Consider the following 23946-nt stretch of genomic DNA (forward strand, 5'->3'; position numbering starts at 1 on the left):
TCCTTTATTGATTTGAATTCATCAAAGCCAATTTTGTACTTCTATCCTATGTTTTGACATAATGACTTGACTTGTTTTTTCTTCTTTTTCTTTTCCTTTGTTTAAAAACTTCAGTTTTTAAACTGAACTCCTCTTCTTCCTTGCTTGAGGCAGTCAGGCAGCTAGAAGGTTGTGTGATAAACCAAAGCAAACTGTTTTAAATATTTACATTTGACTGGTCAAAGAGCATCTTTTCCTAAGTGTCTTCATCTTTGATTAAGCACCAATATTTGGAAAAAGTAATTTGGAGAATACCTCATTCCACCAGAAGGCTCAACTTAGTGAATCTTTGCTGAGGGACTAGTACAATTAAGAACCATGCATACTTTTAAAAACATCATTGGAATACAAAAGCAATCTAAACCAGTAAAGTGAAGGACAAGGTGAGTTCGTGGTGGGTTTTGTTGAGTTTCACAAGCTTAGGCCAAAATGAAAATTTGCTAAGCTTGGCCCTGGGTCTTTTCTCAGGCCTGCCATTCTCCTCCCTAAGGTCAGTGCATTGGTCCCCTACCTAAGAAGAACTACAAAAGCTCTAGGGATGTTGTGAAGCACTCAGAGGCACAGTGTATAGAGGCAGCTTCCATTCTGGCAGAACTGAAGCTGCGTGTGTGTGTGTGTGTGTGTGTGTGTGTGTGTGTGTGTGTGTAAGAACTTTAGAAAGTCTTCAAAGATAACAAATATTCAATTGCAAAGCAATAAGCCTACAGTGTTCTCTAGTTCCTGTGTGAATTGTGGGTGATATTACTTAAGGGTACAGAGGAAAACCAAATTAAATGCTAATAAACTGTGCTGAAAGAAAAAAAAATCATAAATCTACTTTTTCCATTTTCCAGAAACCATTTCTGTGACTCTTCCATTTGCATACTTTGCAGATTGGGCAAAGCCGTGGTTATCCACAGTAGTTAATGAGAACAGTCCAAGAGTTCCATTTTTCCATAGTGTTTCAAAACCTCCAAACCAAGTCATCCTCTCATTGACGCATCTTCAAACATTACACCTTATATCAGATTATTCATCACATAGCCTTTTATTAAAAAGCAGTGAAATAAGCAATTGAAACTTCCTGTGGCACAAACACCTTGAAAAGAGCCCTGCTAGTGGTATCTCACAATCCCAACCTGCTTGGATGATATTTAAGGGAAGCCTACATGCTGGCTTTTCCCATCCTTCCTGATAGTCAGCACTTTCCGGGATCTAATTAATAGTTACTTTTAGCCAGATTCTTCTTAAATGTTAAGGAAAGTGAGATGGGAATTAGAGAAACTGTTGAGTCAGGAGCCAAGTATTGATCTAGGTCTTTGGAAAAGACACAGTTGGGTGCGATGGAAACCATTCTTGGAGCCCTTGCCCTCCCTCGTCAAGCTGAAAGACCAGTCTGGTTGAATTTAGACCTCAAGAATGTGTGTAGGTTCTAAAATCACAGATTGCAAAGCCCAGCACTCTCACCATGACCCCTTAGCCTTCCAGTTCTCAGGGGATCATCTTCCCTCTGGGCCTGCCTTTATCACAGAGACATCCTTGATTGCCCCCTCACAACTTGTGACTGTGCCCTCATTGCAGAGGCTTCTTTATCCATTCTGATCTCCAGAACTGATGTGTCTCCTTCCCCACCATAGCCTGTTTGCTTCTGTCCCACCCTCCTACCACACTCGTTCTGGATGCTGCCTGATCTTTGCATAGAAGTGATGCACGTTTTTCCTCTACCTCAGAGACAGAGCCCTGCCAGCGGACATAATATGACCTTGTAAAAGAAGAAGCCAAATCTTGGAGTATCTGCTTTTCGAAGATACTGCCACTTTTATGTGTGAACGGGACTTTCTATAACTGAACTCTTCGTTTCCTTAGTTCATAGCCCAAACCCGTTCTGCGCCATTGACATTCTCACACAGTTTGTCAATCTCACTTTCTGCTTGGATTATGTTTAAGGCATTTAGTAGTTTGTTTGTTGTGGGATACATTTTCCATTCATAACTTTACACCATCCAAAAAGTTCCCACAAATGCATGTTCAACTTTCTCCTTAACTAAATGTGGAAATTATCTGTCTTCTTTCCAGCTATGGACAGTCTCTCACCTAACCAACTTTTCCACATCTGTTCATTATCCTCCCAGTCCCCCTTAAGGAGAGTAAGATTAGAAACCTACACTTGAAATGCATTCTCTGAGAGCTATCTTTAAATCCCTGAAATTCAGATTAGTGAAGGAAAAAATACAAGGGGACAGACACCTGGAGTGGCATTTTTATTTCTGAAGGTTAAGTTTGCCATCAAAATTGCTCTACTGGACATTTCCCCTGATTTTAACAATAATTTTTATTTTCCATCTCCCTGGCTTTCTCTATATAATACTATTATTCATCCTATTTTTGTTATGTTGATTTGCATTCATTTACCAAGACACACTCTTATTTATGTCATAATTTCTATAATCAAAGCCTCTTTATTTCATGTAGTTGTGACTGTCTATCTTCATCTTCAGGAATGAGTAGAGTCAACTGTTATCTGTGTATTCTGAAACTCTGTCACCTGTGAGTAGCATGACTGAGCAGTTGTGATTATCTGCAGAAGATCCTCAGAAATGTGGGCCCATCAATGTTCTTTTGAAGGGAGGGAGTGTCCATGAGGCAGCACCAGTACCTCACAAGGTGGTTCACAGGCCCTGCTCCTAAGGGTAACAGTCTCTTGGATGGAGGCACTCTGCTTTGACAGTGCAGTGGGTTGGAAGTTGCCCATACTCCTTTGAGTAACCACAATTAAACTCACTGGATCAGCAAGGAAGACATGGGTGGCACTGTTTCTCTGGGTTGCCATTGGCGCTCTGTTTAAGGGAAATAGACATTTGTGCATGTCTTCCTAGGAAGAATTAGTGAAACACGGCTCTCTGGGACTGATATGTGTATATACAAATTGAAGATTGTGGCATCTTTGCTCCTCAACATCAACAATGACAAGAAAATAATCTCTTGCAAAATCATCAAAATAAAACCCATAGCCTAAATATATCTTGCACTGTATTTCCCTACAAACCTGAAGCTACAGCTTTGCTTATTTAGTTTTAAACATAATAAAACAAAGCACAAACTATATGTGCCCCTCAAAAACTTAATATAAAGCTTGCCTAGCATGTTCAAAGCATGTTCAAGGGTTGACTCCCGGCACTGATAGAGAAATACTATAAACTTTCAGCACTTTTTATTATATCTTCATTTGAGAAGAATTCTTAGCATTGTTTCAGCTTTTCTTCAAAGGAATCAGTGTTTGCTCTTCTTCCTGAATATTTGTTGTTGTTATTTTGTTGACTCTTTTTGTTTTATCTTGTTTTTGTACTTAGATTTGAATTCAGGGTTTCAAGCACTTGTTAGGCAAATATACAACTGAGCTATGTCTCTAGCCACATTTATTTATTAATTTTAAACTTTAAAATGTTTTATTTGATTTGATTCAGGGTCTTACTATGTGCCCTTGCCTGGCCTGAGTACTAGCATTATTGAGTAGGATGATCTCAGACTCACAGAGATCCACCTGCTTCTGACTTCCAAGTGTTGAGATTAAAGACCTATAACACCACACCCTCACTAGCCTTTTTTTAAAAGCTCTATTTTTAAAAGATTATTTTTAAGATATATGTATATATGTGTGTCTGTGAGGATATAAGTAACACAAGTTCAGTACCTACAGAGGCCAAAGGAGAGTATCAGATGCCTGGAACTGGAGTTATAAGCAATTGCAAGCCACCTCAAGTAGGCGCTGGGAAATCAGAACTGGACCCCTGGAAAGATCATATATACTTGCAAGCACTCAGTCATCTTTCCAAAATACCTTTTCTTTTAGATAATTAAGATTGTCAGTATGGGAATTATGGTATGATTTTGCTTTTTAAATCATTTATATATGATTAATATCCCTAAAAACATATTTGTGTATTGTTGAAACTTCTCATTTCATAGGATCAAGTTCATCATTTAGTGATATGTGGGAATTACTTGAAACAATGTATGAGGAAAGGATAAAGAGTTAAGCAGATAAATTAAAGGAGAAATTGGTCATTAACTGAATTGATTGTGTGAAGTGATGACACTATGTACTGTTCTCAGGACTTTGGTGTACAGATTTGTAACTTCCCTCATCTTCCTATACACATTGTTTCCATAGAAAGATGGCACTGTTTCATTTCAAGAGATCCTGTTGCAGTATTATGTATAATTTTGTATGTTCCTTATGTTGTTTGTTAAAACAGGATCTTCCTATGCATCCCAGGTCCAACTGAAGCTTGTTCTTCTCTTGTTTTAGCCTCACAAGGGTTGGAATTACAGGCAGGCACCACTACTAAATTTCACATATTACTTACAATAGAAAAGACATTACATTCCACTTTCTCTATGTAGAATCTCAATCTAATGCTTTCTGGGCTAATTTTCAAGATATCAAAATTAGCACTTTTAAGAATTTTTTCTCTCTTGGGTTTTTGGTTTTAATATGCAAGACAAATTTGCAGCATTTTCATTCCCACATGGTTTATGAGTTTTCTTTCCTAAGAAATTTGGATTTGGATCCTGGACAAAATATATAAAGTGTATATAGTGAAAGTTGCTTACCTTTCCCAAGGTGTACACACATCTGTAAAATTGGTTCTCTTGCTCTGCTCTGCATCAGTTACATGGTGTACTTGCATAGGATTCATGACTATACCTCAAAAATGAGCATTTCCTCCCTTTATGTAAGAAACTGGTTTCTCCTTTGTAGACACCGCATGTTCTTTTCTAATAAGAATGCACAGTAATGTATAGACAACAGCCATTCTAATTTAATTCAAGATGCTGATTAGGTGGCTTAGTATATATCACAGAAGATAGGGCTAGGGAGAAACTCAGAATTTTAAATAAAACTCTTAGGAGGATATCCTATGAGCATCATCCATACCAATGTGTTTATTCTAGGGAGGAGTTCAAAATGCATATTACAGTGTTTATAAGCTGAATTACCCCAGTGTTTACAAACTCCGTTGATTGTGAAGTTCCTTTGAGGAATTTTTTTCAGAAGTTGGTAGGCATTCAGAAGCCCTGCTTTGCAGAGATGGATGCATGGGGACAAGGAAAGGAGTCTGTGCTTCATCTGTTGCCTCTGGTGGTTCTTATGACCAGGAAAGTATAGGAAAGGGGACATCACATGAGCTGTCTGCTTTGCTGACTTTGGGAAAGTGTGTATAGGCAAACTAACCACAAAAATTACATTTTTTTTCTAAGTCATAACATGACCAAATTCAATCACTGTTTTCTCAGAGTTAGCAATGGGTTGAAGCCTGCAGGGCTGAAAAGTTAATTACAATGAAGGTCATTTGGCCACACAGTCCTCTGTGGCAGGGTTGTATTTCTGGGTTAATCTATGTAGCAATTCCTTCCCTCACTATTTCTCCTTGGTACCTCAGGATTTCCTTCATTTTCTAATTCACGTCTTCCAATCCCAGAGTACTAAAGCAGAGAGCAAGACCAAAGGAGCTTTTGGCAAATGATCAGCTTGTCATACAATGAGGAAAAAAAGAAAAGTTTTGCCTATTCCCTCTTCTCCATCCTGTGATTTTGTCTGGTTTGAACTTGTAGAGTTCTAATGTATGCTGGCATAGTTCATAAATGCATCAGCCATATTGTGTCTAGATGAACATGGCAAAAACCAATTCCTAACACCATTGCTGTACCTTCAACAGAGAGATTTCTTTTTGAAGTAAATAGTAATTAACACAGAGCCACAACGGGACAACATGCAGAGAGTGAGAGACATGGAACACTCAGCCCCAAGTGGGATGTTGGTGTCATACTCTTCCCCTCAAGGCTCAGGCACCTGTGAAGAAAGAAGCTGAGGTGGAAAGACTACAAGCCAGAGGTGCTGAACAACTCCAAGGAACAATGCTCTCTGGAAAGGAGTATTTTTACAAGTTCAAGCTTGAAACTGCAAAAGATAGGTTACTAACCAACCAGTGACTGAGACAGTACTCTTTTCCTAGTGTGTGTGTGCCCATCTGAGTAGTAATTAGCCTTGTATAGTATCTTTTAAAGTGACCTCAAGCAGGGAAAGTGAATGAACTCATGGTGACAAGTGTATGTTTTAAAACTTGAAAGAGTTTTCCTCTTTTAATATAGAAATCACTATGACTTAGACAAGATCTTATCATTTCTGGACTAAGATCCTAGAACTAGGCATTTTTGTAAGGTAAACAGGTTAGATTTGAAAACAAGAGGCAGCTTCCCTGACAGCAATCCTTTCTTCAGAGCCACAGGAAGGAATCTTGTGAGGATTCTCATATTCTTCTGTCAAAATCAAATTACCTCTCTCTTTCACTCAGTGATATGTTCTATGCAATAATTTTGTCTCATTGCCCTGTGTCAGTTACATATGTGCATAAATGTCATATGTGTTCTGTCAAAATACTAGACAGTCCTGATGGACATTGCAGCTGCTCAGCCGTGATCTGGACAACAGGATGGTTCCATGTTTTTGCAGACTTGAAAGAGCTACAAAAAGTGACTCCCCCTCCTCCCCACTAAATGTGAAGTCGTGATGTCTTGACTGGCTGTGTCTGCCTAGATCCCTGTTTCTGCAGGTTTCCTTCTCCATTCCACGTGAGTAATGCAGCTGGAGAAATCCAGCCTTCTGTAGAAGTTTCTTATTGCTCTATCCAAGTATCTTATTTCTCTGTCTTCGGCAATAAATAATTCTTGGCATTGGTTTTAGCTTGTATCTTTGTTGTGATAGCTAGACCTGCTCACTGTGTGTGTGTGTGTTTGTGTGTGTGTGTGTGTTCTAGAACATTTATGTAACCTATTGCTATATTAGCATAAATTATGCTGATATAATCAAATAACCACAGACAAAAACAACAACACCCCCCCAAATAACAAACCACTTACCGTTCATACCTTGTTCAAAAGTAATTTCAAATGTATTACAGACTTAAATATAAATAGAAAACTGTAGTACTTTTAGGGGAAAAAGAGTCATAGGAGAATGTTTTCAGGATGTTCTTGGAGTTGGACAAAACACATTTTCTTTTTTCTTTTTCTTATTTTACATATCAATCCCAGTTCCCTCTCTCTCCCTCCCTCTATCCCTCCCTTCCATGCCCCAACTCCCTTCTCATCCCATTTCTCCCCCCGCCCACTCCACAGGGAGGGTGATGCATTACAGGAGGGATCATCAAAATCTGTCAAGTCCTTTTGAATAGGGTCTAGGCCCTTCCTCAGGCCTCTAGGTTAAGGGAGTATCCCTCCATGGGGAATGTGCTCCCATAGTCCTTTCCTGCACCAGGGATACATCCTGGTTCTACTGTCAGAGGTCCTTTAGACTGCCCAGGCGTTCTAACTAAGACCCATGTTCAGGGGCTCTGAGTCAGTCCAATGCTGATTTCCCAGCTAACAGCCTGGGGGATTCATTAGCTCCCCCTTGTTCAGTCAGCTGGCTCTGTAGGTTTCTGTAGACTACTTCTGCCCCCATTTTCTTATCACCCCTCCTTCTCTGTAACTGGATTCCAGGAGTTTGGCTCCAGTGTTTAGCTGTGGGTGTCTGCTTCTGTTTCCATCAGCTACTAGAAGAGGGCTCTATGATGGCAGATAAGTCAGTCATCAATCTCATTATCAGGGAAGGGCATTTAAGGTAGTCTTTCCACTGTAGCTCACATCGTTAGTTGGGCTTATCCTTGTAGGCCTCTGGACATTTCTCTAGAGTCACTTTTCTTTTCAAACCTATAACGGCTCCCTCTTTTATGATCTCTCTCTCTCTCTCTCTTTTTTTTTTTTTTTGCTTTCCTTTACCCCCTCCCCGACTCTATCTTCCTAGTCCCAATGTTCCCCTCTCCTCCCCCTCTCTTTCTCCTAACTCCCTCTCCACTCACTGCACCCCCACTCCCAATATGCTCAGGAGATCTTGTTCCTTCCCCCTTCTGTGAGGGACCTTGTATGAATCCCTTAGGTTCCTTCTTGTATTCTAGTGTCTCTGGTGGGTGTCATCAGCTGGTGATCCTTTGCTCTATGTCTAAAATCCATATATGGTGAGCACATGCATGTTCCTCTTTTTGTGACTGGGTTACCTCACTTAGGATGGTTTTCTTCAAGCTTCATCTATTTGCCTTCAAGATTCCATTGTTTTTTTTCCACTGAGTAGTATTGCACTGTGTAAATGTGCCACATCTTTATTCATTCTTCAGTTGAGGGGCATCTAGGTTGCTTACAGGTTCTTGCTATTACAAATAATTTTGCTATGAACATAGTTGACCAGATATCCTTGTTGCAATGGGGAACACTCCTCCACTGCTGGTGGGAGTGGACACTTGTACAGCCATTTTGGAGATCAGTATGGTGGTTCCTCAGGAAAATGGGAATCAGTCTACCACAGGACCCAGCAAGTCTGCCCTTAGGCATATACGCAAATGATCCACAACCATGCAACAAGGACATCTGTTCAAAGCACATTTTCAATAGAGGAAATATAATAGTAGTTATTCTCTGTTGTCAACTTGTTACACCCAAGAAGAGGAACTGCCACCATGATACTTGTCCACAGGCATTTTTAAACCCCCTTTTAAAGATTTCCTTTATTTTATATGTATGAATATTTCCATATGCAAGCCTGGTACCCCAGAGGTCAGAAGAAGGTGCATCATATCTTGGAGTTGAGGTTACAGATGACTAGGAGCTACCACGTAAGCAACCAGAACCAAACCCAGGTTCTCTGAAAGAGAAGTAAGTGCTCTTACCCACTGAGCCATTTCTCCAGCCCCTGTGGGCATTTTCTTGATTGCTGATAGATATAGGATCATCCAGCCCACTGTGTGTAGTACCATCCATGGCCACATAGGTCTGAGCTATATAAGAAGGGGAGATGAAGCTGGATATGGTGGCACTAGGATTTTATTCCAGAACTTGAGAAGCACAAGCAGGTGGATCTATGTGAGTTGGAAGCCAGCATGGTATACATAGCAAGTTCTAGTCAGCCAGGGCTACATAGCAAGACTATCTATCTAGATGTATATATGTATGTTGTGTGTGTGTGTGTATGACTTGCCAGAGGAGCAAGTCAATAAGTAGTATTCCTGTACGACTTCTGCTTTACTTTGACCCCATGTCCCTGGTTGGCAATCTGCCTTAGTTACCTACCTTGACTACCTTGTATGATAGACTATAACCTTTAAGCTGAAAGGAACCTTTCATCTCCAAGCTGCCCTTGGTCATGATGATTGTCAGAAAAACCAAACTAGGAGAGTAAACAGCATTAAACTTGACTTTATTGTCATGTTAAGAAGGTAAAACCACATCTACAAACCAGAAGACTATTTTTACATTACAGATATTACAAATGACTAGTATTGAGAACAACACAAAATTCCTACAATAGAATAAAACAATTCAATCACAAAACAGGAAGATGACATTTTGTAGAAAAAGGATATGTAAATGGCAAGTAACTTTATGAAAAATAAAATGTGTTCATGCCATTAGCCACTTGGAATAGAAATAGAAGCCAGAGCAAGGTATACCTGCTGCATATTCATTATAATGTATAAAATGAAAATAATGAAATCAAATGCACAATGGAGACTGGGTCACTCATATGCTGAAGATGTGGAGAGATGAATTGTTCATACTCTGTTGGTGAGAATGGAAATACATAGCTTGTCCAGACAGTAGTTTTCTAATTTGTTTTTAAATTTTTCCATGTTACTACCCTTTAACCAAGCAACTTAATTCCAGAGCGTTCAAACTCAAATAAATAAAGGTTTATGTGAACATGCCATCCTAAAGCCTTCATCCAGTAGGTAATGGAAGCAGAAGCAGACACCTACTGCTAAACATTAAGCCAAACTCCTAGAATCCAGTTTCAGAGAGGGAGGAGTGATGAGCAAAGAAGTCAAGACCAAGCTAGAGAAACCCACAGAGCCAGCTGACCTGAAGAAGGTAAAGCTCATGGACCCCAAAATGGGAGACCAGCATAGGACTGACTCAGACCCCCTAAAGGTGGGTGTTAGTTAGAAGGCCTGGGCAGTCTATGGGGCCTCTGGTAGTGGATCAGTATTCATCCCTAGTGTAGGAATAGGCTTGGGGAGCTCATTCCACATGGGAGAGGGCCTAGGCTCCGCTCCAAATAATATGGCAGACTTGGAAGATCCCCCTGGAAGACCTCACCATCCTTGGGGAGAAAAAAGAGGATGGGATACAGGGTTAGTGTGGGGCAGGGGAAAAGAGGAGGGAGAGGGAACTTGGATTGACATGTAAGAAAAGTTTGTTTCTAATTTAAATTTTAAAAATGTCAATAAAGACAAATAACAAAGTCTTAATATCATTCTTTAGAGTAGTTTTGTTCATAACAACACTTGGAACCAAACCAGATGTTCATCTATGGTTAAGTGGTCAAATAAATCAGAGGATATTCATATAATGGAATATTGAGAGTGTACAGGAACAAGCTGTTTTCATGTGTAGAAACTTGGATGAATCCTCAGAAGAGAATCAATGCTTTGACAATTGTCTTCCAAAATTAATATGTATATTCAAGTACAATTCTAAACATAGATCTGGTGGGTTTTCCATTTGAAAAACTGATTATGTGTTTATGTGGAAATAAGGGGATGCCAAAGGAACAGAAAAAATTCATTTTAAAAAAGGAAGATATTTAAAATATGCTATTCCAACTGTAATTTCTGATTTCAAAGTTATGTTGTAGAGCCACAAACATGGAGACACAGTATTTATACATTAAAGAGACACATGATCAAAGAAGTAGAGGAGGCATTCCCAAACTAGATCTATACAGAGAAACAGCCAATTGATTTCCAATGAAGATAGCTGCTCAATTTAACATTGGAAAAAGCTTTTCAAATAAATAATGATGGATATTTAAATTTCTGTATGTAAGTAAAACTGTTTCAATCTACAAAATCTCTTGGGAAAATAAGAATAAATCTTTATGACCTAAGGGTTAGGCTATTTCTTGAATAGCAATACAAAATCTACAAACAGTAACAGAGAAATGGATGATATATACAAAATAAACAATAAAAGATGATATGGCCCTAATCAAATTAGTTGTTGTTCAAAATTCAGTCATTAAAAAAAACAAAATTGAAATCCCAGAGAAGATTTTTTTCAAAGCTGGAACTTAGCAAAGAATTTCTGTTGAGATAATGAGAACTTGATAGTGAGAATATGCTTCCTATTGTGGAGTGAGCAGCTTAATGTCATAACTATGACCACTCTGCCAAAATGACTTACAAGGCCACTGTAATTCTGTACAAGATACAAAGGACTTGTCATTATAATGCAGTTTGGTGAGCTGAATGAGGCTATTATGGAAATGCAGATGGATAGCAAACAAATTGCTCATGAAGGAAGGAAGCCAAGGATCCTTCTGTCTTTCCAGTTAGAATAGTTCTCATTTCAAAGCAATAAACTTTGGAAAAGACCAATAGGACAGAGTAGAATGTACAAAACAAGCACACATATATGAGGAAGCTCCATGAAAGGCAAAGATGCCATTGTTCTGGCTGACTGTCCATCTACAGGGAAATAGGTTTCTGTCTTTTTTTCTCTCTTTTTTATTGATTTATTTTTTATATTCCAATCCCAGTTCCCCCTCCCTCCTTCCTCCCATTCCCTCCATTTCTCTTCTCCCATCTGCTCCAAGGAAAGGGTAAGGCCTCCCATAGGAAATCTATTACGTCTGTGCTATCATCTAGATGAGGCAGGTAGGTCTCTGTCTTATGCTTTAGTTCCAAGTTTATCCAAGTCTGATTTAAACCAAAACAAATGTAGAAGATATAGCTATGAAAGAAACCTTAGAAACAGAAGGAAAAGGGTATTTTGATAAGCAGGAATAAAGAACTTTATTCAACAACAACAAGAGCATAGGCATAAAAGAAAGAACTAATACATGAAAATAACAACAATAAGACAAATAAAGATGACCAACAAAATTTAAGAAAGTTATAAATTATGAAACCATAGAAGTTTTTCCAAAAGTGCATCAACCACAACTGAACAAGGACAATATGGTGCAGAAAACTCTGTTCAGGAGAAAAAGTGGTCAACAAATATGAATACAAATTTCATAAAAGAGGATGAAAACCAGGTACTCACTAGCTGTCAGTGAAATTCAATTTTAAAAATAAGAAACTACTGTTAGGACTGGAGGCGTGGCTCCGAGATTAATAGTTGTTGCTGCTGTTCTTCCAGAGAACTTGAGTTCCAAACACTCTCATAACCGCCTGTAAGTCCAACTACACTGTAGCTGCTACAGGAGAATCTGATGTCCTCTCTGACCTTCCTGGATGCTCACATCCATATACAAACACTCACACAGACATACACCACATAAACATCCAAAAAGAAAACAAAAGAAACTGTTGTTATCCACTGAAAGGCAAACACTGTAGAACCCCGACAGAATGTGAGGGAAACAGAGTCCTTGTCCACAAAACAGTTATTACAATGCATTGGCACATACTACAGTAATTACCAGGAAAATATGTTTGCCTATATAGAATCCTTTAATCTATCATTACATGTTTTTCAGGAACTTCTGCATTTGTGCATTATGCATAAGTATATAAAAGACACATTCTTCAGTCTCTCTAGCAGCAATTCTTATAATAATTAATTGTGGACTATTCCTTACACTGTGTGAAAATATGTCACTGTAATTGGTTTAATAGAAAAGCTAAGTGGCCACTAACTAGGTAGGCATTGGGGGCAGAGAAAATGATGGGAAGAAGGACAGTCTGAGGTGTCACCAACTAGATGCAGAGGAAGCAGGACATGTACAAAATGAGGTAACAAGCCATGATCCACGTGGCAGCAAGTGAATAAAGAGAAATGGGTTAATTTAAATTAAAAGAGCTAATTAATAACAAATATAAGCTATTGGCAAAGGATTTACAATTAATAATAAGTCTCTGTGTGGTCATTCAGGAGCTGCTAGCTGGACAGAGACAATCGGTGGTCCTGATGAAGAAAAACTCACCTACAATAAATACTGTGTCACTTAAAGAGTAAAGCTGTGAAGGGGAAACTAAACTAAGGCCTTTTCATCTGTAAAAAAAAAATCTTAAACACTATGTTCTGTAAAAGAAACAAATCATAGGGGGGTAGCAGCAATTTACATTATACATACACATTCAAAAACATATAACATTTAAATTTTGTTAATGGATACCAACAAAAGTAAAAATAAAACAGTAGAGAAAGAGTGAGGTTTAAGTGATTGACCTCATGGGGGATGGAAAGGGAATAAAGGAAGGGAGGAAGCTGGCAATGGATTCAGGCAAACACAAACACTGTTGTCTTTGGTCTTTGCCTTGGTATATTTGTGGGCACCTTATAATTGTACTTTAAGCAAACAGAATATGTTCTCATAACCTCCACTGTAAACGTGCTATATTTCTCCATATTACAAAATTAGAGACGGCAACTAAAATCACAGAAAGAAAAATCTATAGATTTGAAATTGGTACAGGAAGGAAACTATAGAAGTTTTAGCAGTTCCATGCAGGAGAAGATATGCTATATCATGGAAACAAAACAATCACTTTCTGATGTAGAAATTGGAAGAAAATGCAAAGAGGTTCACAGGCCTAAGCCCACAGGCCTGTTGAACCCTGAACTGGAAGCCAGGTTCAGGTAAGATCAAGAGAGCATAGAACATAAGGTATCACACACTCAGGCACATAACTTCATTCTAAGAAGTTGTGTTGGCCATGAAGAGCCTCCCAAGTATGTGTGGGGATGGTGTGGAGGGGAATGCCCAACAAAATATGACTGACCAAAGCAGCAAGTAACTAGACCTTTGAGGAAGCTATGGGCAGAAGGAAATGGGGTGCTGCAGAAACAGCCCTACAAGGAGAAATGGAAAGCAGCTGCTGGCCATATTATTGCTGGATATTATGCAAATCTAGTCTGCATTGAAATGCCATGAGGTCCCAATGGAGGCAAGCTGAAATCTGAGACTGGGAGATGAGAGAATTAGCATCTTATAGATAGGTAGGCAGGCAGACAGGCAGACAGACAGACAGACGGACAGACAGACAGAGAGTTTTGGGAAAATTAAGTTCCAAAACATGAGTAACTAACAGCAGTTAACAAAATGAATAATCAAAAACTTTCGACATGAATTCTTGAATTGCTAGGTTTAGAAGGCACATAGAAAACTTAGTAGCATCTATAGAAACAATCAAGTCATAAAACATGAAGAATACTGTGAAATGGAAAATGTGATTTTTAAAATGGACCTAAAATTTCATAAATGCAAAGTAATGTCAATGAATATAATGGGACCAGTAAGTTAACAAAATGAAAATAGCACTGAGGAATTTCCCCCAGGCACAGCATGAATAGTTAATATATTCAAATGCAATGAAAGAGTACACGAGGATGGAGGAACACCAAAGAGAATACAGTAGGTGGCAGAAAAGGTCGAAGCCACAATAGTCAGTGTACCAGGAAGAAACCACAGCCATAAAGAAACAATATTTTTTTTTTCCCTACTGGGCAACTACCCTGCTGAGGGCCAATCTTCCATAAATCTCCTCTACATGGCAAAACTTTTATGCAAATCCCTTATCTCTCTTACCGAGTAAAACCCTTTTTACTCAAAGACCCTGGTCAATTTCTGGCACTTGATCCCAGTGGCGGATCCCTCCCACTTTCCTTCATTTCCTTTGTACCACTTTCCAAATTTGCCAATCAGCAGTACACTGTAGGACTGAGCCTCATCTGGCAAGGAACTGCCAAGATCCTCCCTTGAATTAGTAGTAAAAGACAGAGGCACCTTGATCCCGAGTGCTGCTTAGCAGCCCAGTTTGTGTCATGGTGCGTACTTTTTTAAAAAAGAATTTTCTTTTCTCATTACTTTTATTTTGTTCAAATGTTTCTTTGTGCAACCATAAGAGTATTTTTCTTCTCACAAGTAATTAAATGACAGCACAGTTACAGTAGGAGACTTCAATAATCTGCTTCTAGTAATGAATAGCTCACTGGGAGCTAATAAGGACTGAACAACTTTAACACTTATGTATGAAGTACTAAGGGAAGGCTACAGGCATGAATTCTCTCATTAAAAAGCACACCTCAAGCAAACAATCTAACTTTAAACCTCAGAAAACCAGAAAAAGGGATTAACCTAGCCAAAATTTACAGAGGAAGAAAGTAATAAACATTAGAGAATAAATAAATTAAATATTGTAATAGAAAACCATATAGAAGTCAATTGAGATTTTTAAAGATTAACAAATTGTACAACCTCTTGGCTAAAATATGAAAATAAATCAGAGAAGAACTAAAATAAAATCAGATGAAAGAGGACATTCTACAAGTGATATAACATAAACGAAAAGGATTCTAAGGGTATAGATAGATGGCTCAGCAGTTAAGAATGGGTTTTTTGTTTTGTTTTTGTTTTTGACTCTTGCAGAGAATCCAGGTTCTGTTCCCAGCAGCCACATGGTGGTTCATAACTAACTGTAACTCCAGTTACAGAGGATTCCATGAGTTCTTCTGGCCTCTTTCCTCAGGCATTGAACACACATGATGTACAAATGCATATGGAGGCAATACCATACATAATAAACAAAAAATATATTCTGAGACTAAATAGTTCTATGACAAATTGGATAATCTGAAATTTGGGTAAATTTCTAAAATCTCACAACTTACAAAAAACTAAAACATGGACAAATGAAGGTTTTTAAAGTATCCGATTGACATCTAAAACAAGCATGTTTCAAATTTAAAAAAAAAAAAATTATTATTTTAAAAAAGTATCTATAATGAGGAATCAAAAGTATCTCCTCACAAGAGTCTATGACAGATGGATTTCCCATAGACTCTTACTGTACTTTTAAAAAAGAATTGACATTAATGCTTCTAAAGACTTCCAACATACATGCTGAAGGAGACAGAGAGGGAACGTTTCCAAAGCCAGCCCAGGAGACAGGAAATTACACCAATACTAATGTTAAACAGTAAGTCAGCACACAAAATGATTTGCATTTCTACATAATCACAAGAGATTTAAAAAAAAAAAAAAGCTTAAAATAATCACCATATACTACATCAAAAAAAAATAATAATAAAATAGGATTGGGAATATAGCTCCCCGGTAGAGTGCTTCCCTAGCACTCTATTCCCAGCATCACAAAAATACAAGACGAACAGGGGCTCAAAGGGTAAAACCCTGGTTTCTACAGTTCATAACTTGAGTTTAGTACCTGAGATCCATATGGTGGAATGAGAAAATCAACTCCCATAAGTCACCACCTGACCTCCACACTCACATGCACATGGGCACACACAAAAAATAAATTTAATAATAATTAAGTAATCAAGAGTAAAGTAAATGGAAGAAAAGAAAGACTTGTAAGCCTTAAACTACAATTATGCTGCTAAAAATTTCAAAGGTAAGGGTAAACAAAGGAACAACACAGAAACATGAACTAATGTACAATGTTAACACAGGGCTCACACTACTGGATGAAATTTTCACATTCAGTATATTCTTTATACAATGCTAATGATACTTTTTTTTTTTTTGGAGCTGGCTAAAGGAATCCTAAAGTTCACATAGAGTACCAGAAAATCATAAATAACTAACACTACGCTCAAACAAACAAACACCACTGAATTATAGACCTTGTTTTCCTAACTGAAACATTACTAAGCTAAAGTAATTAAAACCAATACTGCAGAAAGAGAGGCATTTAGACCAACAGAAGAGGAAAGATCTGAAAAAAAAATCTATTAGATTTGTATTCCAAAATCATGGACAAAAGCAACAAACTACATTAAGAAAAGGTTATAGTGATTAAGGTGTAGTGAGAAAATCACATATCAGCATGCAAAACAATAGACATGCATGTTTACAATGCGTATTAAAACAAACAACAGATTAAGAGTGGAAATATTAGAGCTAAAACTTGCATAGGTACAAATTTCTTGTTACCAGATTTTGTAACTTTTTTTATTCTAAACCAAAACCATTGGAAATAAAAAAAAATTGACTCCTTAAAAATTACTTATCAAAGGAAAATATAAACAGGGTAAATAAACATCCAGCAAAGAAGAAAATATTTGCAAATCACATACCTTTCTAGGATCTAGTGCCAAAATGCATAAAGAACTCCTACTATTCATCAATGAGCACAATCAACTCAATGTGGTTCATATAGCAAAGGACTTGGAAAGATTGCTTTATCAAGAAGCCCCCAAATGAATAAGAGCACATGTCTTGTTTGTGTTTTGTCCCTGTTGCTCTGATAAAATATGCTGGAAAGGCAGATTAAGGGAGAAAGGGTTTATTCTGGCTCACAGGTTCAAGAGCATAGTCTATCAGGGGAGGGAAGTCAATGTGGCTAGAGCTTGAAGCAGCTGGGCACATGGCATTTGCAATTAGGAAGCAGACAGCAGTGACTGCATGCTAGTGCCTGGCTCCCTTTCTCAGTTTATATGGCCTAGGATTCCAGCCAGGGAATGGTGCCTCTCACAGTGGGAAGGAATTTCTACCTTAATATAATCAAGATAATCACCCACAGGCATACCCATCTCATGTCTGCAAAGTTACTCTAGATTCTGTCAGGCTGACATCACAGGATTTATATTCTTAAAGTTGAATTGCATTGTATTGTATGCATATTTGCTTTATTCTTTTGTGTTTTGAGGCCATTTGAGGTTCTACCTCTTGGTTATGGTGCTGCATGTGAACACGGGTGTGAGAATACTGCTTGAAGATGCTGTTTTCAATTCTCTAATGAATTTACACAGAAATGGGGTTGTTGAATCCTGCGGTAGATTCATCTGGATTTTTAAAACAGATGCACAGGTTTACATTTATATCAAGAGAGGACAGAAGTTCCAGTTTTCCACATCTCAACAATAGGGCTTTTGGGGGGAGGAGTAACATCTCATTATAGTTTTGATTTTAATTTCTGTAATGAGTAATTCCACTGAGAATCTTTCATATCCTGTGATGTCTTTACAGCATGGGTAGATACTGACAACACTGTGTTATGTACACTGAACCAACCACAAATAGAGGAGTGCTGCATAATCCCACTGATAGGAGTTATCCAGAAGGAAGAGTCATAGAAACAGAGGCCCTGGGCTTAAAGAAGAGATGTGAATACTATTTAGTAGATACGGTTTCTACAAGTAAGATGAGAAAGTTCTAGAAGCTAATTTGAACATAATGAGTACTAGTTAACAATACACCTAAAACCAAAAAAAAGTTAGTTGAATTTTACATAATTCTTTTTATTATAAAATCAAAACAATGTGAGATCCTGTAGCCCAAGAGATCACAGAGCCACCCTGACCCAAAAAAAAAATCATAAAATCATATTAAGCAACACCATATTTCTTACCTGCTCTCTATGCTATCTCTCTTTTCCATGTTCCACCAGCTCCATGGTCACTGCCAAAATAGGGTCAAGAACTAGTTAGATAAGGACATCTTTTCCTTAACAAGATGCTATTGACTTGTGTTGAACTATGCTTTCCTTCCAGAAGATGGCAAGGTGCTGATTGATATACAAACCTGTTCATTCCAATTCCAAGCACAGTGATGTGGCTTATAATTAATAGTTAACTAGGAGTCAGCAAAAGGCACAGATAGGACCACTTTCATCCACTGGCTAAGCAAGAAATTTCCCACCCATTGTATTCCGAGAAGAGGGAAGACAAGAGCTGAGATGCCTTCAGATATATTTTGCTTGTTCAGTGTGTTAGACATAAAAATAGCTGTACTGTCAAGAGAGACAATTTGGAGAGATTGTACACTAAACTGTTAACAGTAGTCACCTTCTGCGGAGGATTAGGAAGTGGGATAGGTGGCATTTGAAAGATTTCACTCTTTACTGGAAATATAACTATTATTTGATTTATAACAAAATATTGTATTCATATATTATTTATATGACACATTTTTAAAACTCAAAGTTGAAATTAATGCAGCATGCCAGTTCATTTCACATTGGTAAGGAGTGGATCTGAGTACTGTCCAGCTACCTGTGAGTAGTCATTAATAAGTCCCCTGAAGTCAAACAGGCTTTGGAATTATTTGACTCCAATATTGATAGTAGCTGTGAGCCAGGCATAGTAGAAATTATGTTTTCTCCAAAGTATGAGTTGTGTGTGTTTTGGGGAGGTGGTTAGGAATAGAGCTCTAACCTACTTTCCTCTAAACTTTTTTCTTTTGTTAAATTGGCCTTTTTTTTTAAGGTCCCTTGCTGGCCCTGGTTCCATGAGTGACAAAGATCAAAGGAAGGGGAAGGGGTGACCAGCAGGGAGGGTCATTTCCTTGTTTCATTTATACACATACCTAAACTGACAATCACAGAGTCACTATTGTGGTTAGAAGTTGGCAGCATGGGATTGGGATGGATGAGGACTAGGGGTGTCTTTATAATTATACAGGCTCCCCATTAACTTTGTCTTCTTCAACTCAGGAATCAGAAGACATAAACTGGCTTGCGTTGGCCAGAATGGATAGAAGGAGGATGGTGATTCAGGGAGGGGAGTGGAGGGAAGGGGGTGTCTGGCAACTGGGGTGAAGGTATTGACCTCCCCCTGTTGTTAACTCCCAGCCCCTCCCATCTGGCAAGAAAGAGGCAGCCTGTAGCACCCAAGTGCAGGTCTGGGGCTGCCAGATACTCCAGGAAGAGGGCTAGAGCAACTCTCAAAGGCTTGCCCTCTAGGGGCAACTGCCCTGCCACCCAGCTTTTCTGCCAGGGAGCAGTAGTACTTGATTTCCTCACAGCAGTTTGCTTGTAATTTGTGCTTGATTCCTGTCAGCTTCTTCTTGATGGCATTCTTGAAGCTGGCATTGACCAATTTGTTCTTAAGGCATACACTCTTAGGGGCCCAGAAGATGAAGACCAGGTCCTCCTTGCTGTCCTTGGTCTCATAGGTTACATCATAAAGACCATAGTGGCAGTCCTTGTCTGTCAGCATTTTGACAATAGTGGTATAGGAGTCGTCCACAGTCTGCCCCACAACTCCTACCAGGATCTCCTTGTTGTCCTCCAGGATAGTGCTTTTGTCCTCACTCAGGCAAAAGAGCCCATCTTCTTGTGTTTCTCCACTTCTGGCATTGAGGACTTGTGTACTTTCATGTTCATGAAAACCCGGATGACACCATCACAGACAGCCACAGCATAGGCTTGTTTCAGGAAGCAAGACGGAGATGGGGAGAGCTACAGAAGAAATGAGGAGCTGTTGCAGCTGCTGCTGAAACCTGACTCTGCCCTAAACTTTTAAACAGACGAACAACAATTGATGGGGCATGTCCTTCTGTATGCTGTGAATATATGTTGTGAATAAATGCTGATTGGCCAATAGCCAGGCCAGAAATATATGTGGGGCTACCAGACTAAGAAATGGGAAGAATGGAGGGAGAGATGCCATGTAGCTGTCAAAAGGAGTAATATGCCGGAGCATTACAGGATGCTTGGGCATTCTCCAGTAAGAAAAGGCCATGTGGAAATACACAGATTAATAGTTATGGGTTAATAATTAAGAGAGTTATATAACAAGAAGCCTAAGCCATCAGCCAAATGGATTATAATTAATATAAGCCTCTGTGTGTTTATTTGGGACTAAAGAGCTCTGGGCCCAGACAGAACAAATTTCCATCTACAAACAATAACAACAAAAGCCCAAACAGAAGAAGTAGAAGAAGGGGAGGAGGAAGAAGAAAAGAAGAAAAAGGAGAAGAAGAGAAGGAGAAGCAGGAGGAGGAGGACAACAACAACAACAACAATCACTACCACCACCAAACACCCAGTAACTCTGTAGCTCCTGTTTGTGAAAAACGGATTTACCAAGAACAAGTGCTGGGTGTTTATTGTTACCTATGTGTATAATGTATGATTTATCTGCTTTCCAAGGAATATTATGAAGAACATAACTTATGGAGAAAAGTTTGCACCACCACAGGGCTGTAAAAAAACTAGTAATTACTAACAATCTATTTGAATTGTGTTATCACAGCAAGAACAACAAACTACAGATGCTTAAAGTCAAACTAAAACTTCTCAATAAAAAAATGCAATGAAGATAACTTTCTTTGAAAACAATTCATAACAGTAAGCATTGCTTTCGTTGATATTCCACCATTATTTTGCCCCTTCCTCACACACTACCCCCAGAACTTTCAGGAGATTGTTCTTGCCAATATAAACAGTGTGTGAAAACTGTGTAAGTATAGCTGGGAAGAATAGACTTGTGACCTCTGTGTGACTCCTTGGTACTTTGCAAGGCAAAGGCCTAATTTGACATGTGGAATTGGTGGTCTAACCAACCTTGGCTAGCAGTGGGTCCACATGTAAGGGAGATGCAGTGGCTCCCTACCCAGGTCACCAGCTCAGTCTCATGCATGGTGACTCATAGTGGCAGGAGGGTGCCTTCTTCCTGGCCGTTTTGACTCACTCAATGGAGCAGGAGAGAATTCTCATTGGAGTTGTGGTCCTGAGTTACATGAGAGACCACATTGAGCTAAATAGTTTCACCAAAATGCAACTGGATCCCTCATGTTTGGAGAGAACAGGATGAACATGACCAAATTCACTGATTATTTGGGTTGGCAAAGTTCTACCAAGTTCTAACATTAGCTATGGGCTCATAAATCATATTTTTTCTTTGTCTTTTCAACTTCTTAGAGATAATTTGTTACATATGAATAAGACTTTTCAATGAGTGCTATAGGAATTTTCATTCCATTCCCTATAAAGAGTAAGTTAGCATTTAAAGTCCATCCAGAGTACACCCAAATGTCTCAATTTGATTTAGATTCAGTCATCTGAATTTTATGGATTCTCCATAAAATGGTCTTGTTCTTTCAAAAACTGGTGTTTAGACATTATTCATATTGCGACATCATTTTTTGGAAACTAAGTTGTAATATACCTTTGTACTTTGTCTATTACTACATGATTAAAGGAACTGTTATTCTAGACAAATGCCTAAAACTATTTTAATTGCAAATTAATGGAAAAAGAAACTCATTGAAAATGTCAGCACAAACATTTCTTTCTTCCTTCCTTCATCGAATGACCCACTGCAAGCCCTCACATAATTAGTTTAATCCATGTGGTTCCATGAATCATTTAATCAATTTAATAAAGAATGAAATCACTGCTGATATTCCCAGAGTTGAATTCTGCAACAAAAAGTAAAATAATTATAAATATATGGATAGATATAAACACTGTTGCACTCTGCTTAATTTAAAAAAAATTAAATGCACAGCATACTTACATAATATTAAAGACATTAAAATATTGAAAGCTTCATTTTCCCAGAACTAGGAAGAATATTTATAGTAAATTCTAAGAAGTCAAAGATTAATTTTGTGATGAAAAGTTAAGCCAAAGGATAAAAAAAAAGTGTATTCAAAATATTTTCACCACTCTACTTGGAGGAATGAACCTGGGAGAGTGAAGCCTAAAAACGAGAAGGACTAAAGTCTTGTCCAATAGCCACTTTATTCAGGGCATCAGACAATTTATATTCTGAGGGTATTTTGAGGGTTAAGCAAGGTCATGTAAGCAAAGTTCACTTGAATTCAAGTTGTATACAGTCACAAGGGCAAGGTTGCATGAGTATACATTCAGGACGACAACCTGTGCTTGGAAACATCATCGTGAACAATAATGGTAAACTAAAGCAAGCTGACCCCTATTTACCTGGGAGGGGCACAAAAGCACATTATAAGAACAAATCCATGTTATGGAAGAACAAAGGTTGTTAAGACTCGTCTACTTGACAAGACTTCTCACACAGCTTTATTTTGTTAATCTCACTGGGCAAAAGTAAGATCATCACTACATTTTTTGGGCAAAATTTGAAGCAAGCTTTATTAAATACCAGTCAGGACACTGGTCAGATCCATACCCAGGATTCCTAGAGAATGGCAGAGAATTACATTAGTCTGATGCTTATTAAGGCAAAATCCATAAGGCTACACACTTCCTGCCTTCATGCAATCAGTGGCAAGCATACATCCTAATGTACTTCCTGCCTATGTACCTCCTGACTACATGTGATCAACCACATTCTGTGTAATTGGGGCAAATCAACCTTGTTTACAGAACTAAAAACATGTGGGCCTATATGATCACATTATCTTACATGAAAAGTAGCCCCCAGCATTCCAAGAAATTATCTGTCCTTTGATAAATGGAGCTTACAGGTTAGAGATATTTTGTTTTATGGATCTCTTAAGCACAGTAATTAAAAATTAAAGCATAACTTTAGCCCTCACAATTCATAGTCTTCATTTCAACACAATGTTTGAGATGAAGGACTCATCAAGAATGTAAGGAATCCTTAAGAAAAAGGCAGATAACATAATTAAACATTATTATAAATATGATGTTACAATATTACAAATATTACTTTCCTTATTGCTTGGATAAAATATAAGACAATAAAAAAAACACAAGTTAAGGACAGAAATATTCATTTTGGCTCACATATATGGTACATTCCAACATGGCAAAGACGGCATGATAGCAGCAGTTGAGGCCTTTGGTCAGAGGCATCCAGTCTGGAAACACATCAAGATGAACGTGATTACTCAGCTCATTTCTCCATCTTATTTGTTCTGGCACCCCAGGACATGAATGTTGCTCCCTACATTCAGAGTGGATTTCCCATCTCAATTAATGCAACCTGGAAACTTTCACAGACATGCCCAGAAGTCTGTCTGCTGGGTGATTCTAGATCCCATTAAGTTGATAATCAATATAAGTCATCATGGATATTGAGGTAGAAGAGGCACTCAGATTATGTCCTATATCTGGATAGTCTCAAATCAGGGAAAACAAATGACAGTGGCGGTACTCTCAGAACAATGTGTACTGTTTTGATCACTAAGAAGAC

General features: G+C 38.3%; 1 pseudogene; it reads right to left on the reverse strand.

Moving 5' to 3' along the window:
- Positions 1 to 19514: 19514 nt before the first annotated feature.
- LOC127229613 (cofilin-1-like) lies at positions 19515 to 21441 on the reverse strand (annotated as a pseudogene).
- Positions 21442 to 23946: the final 2505 nt, after the last annotated feature.

This window comes from Phodopus roborovskii, unplaced genomic scaffold, assembly GCF_943737965.1.
Source record: "Phodopus roborovskii unplaced genomic scaffold, PHOROB, whole genome shotgun sequence".
NCBI lineage: Eukaryota > Metazoa > Chordata > Mammalia > Rodentia > Cricetidae > Phodopus > Phodopus roborovskii.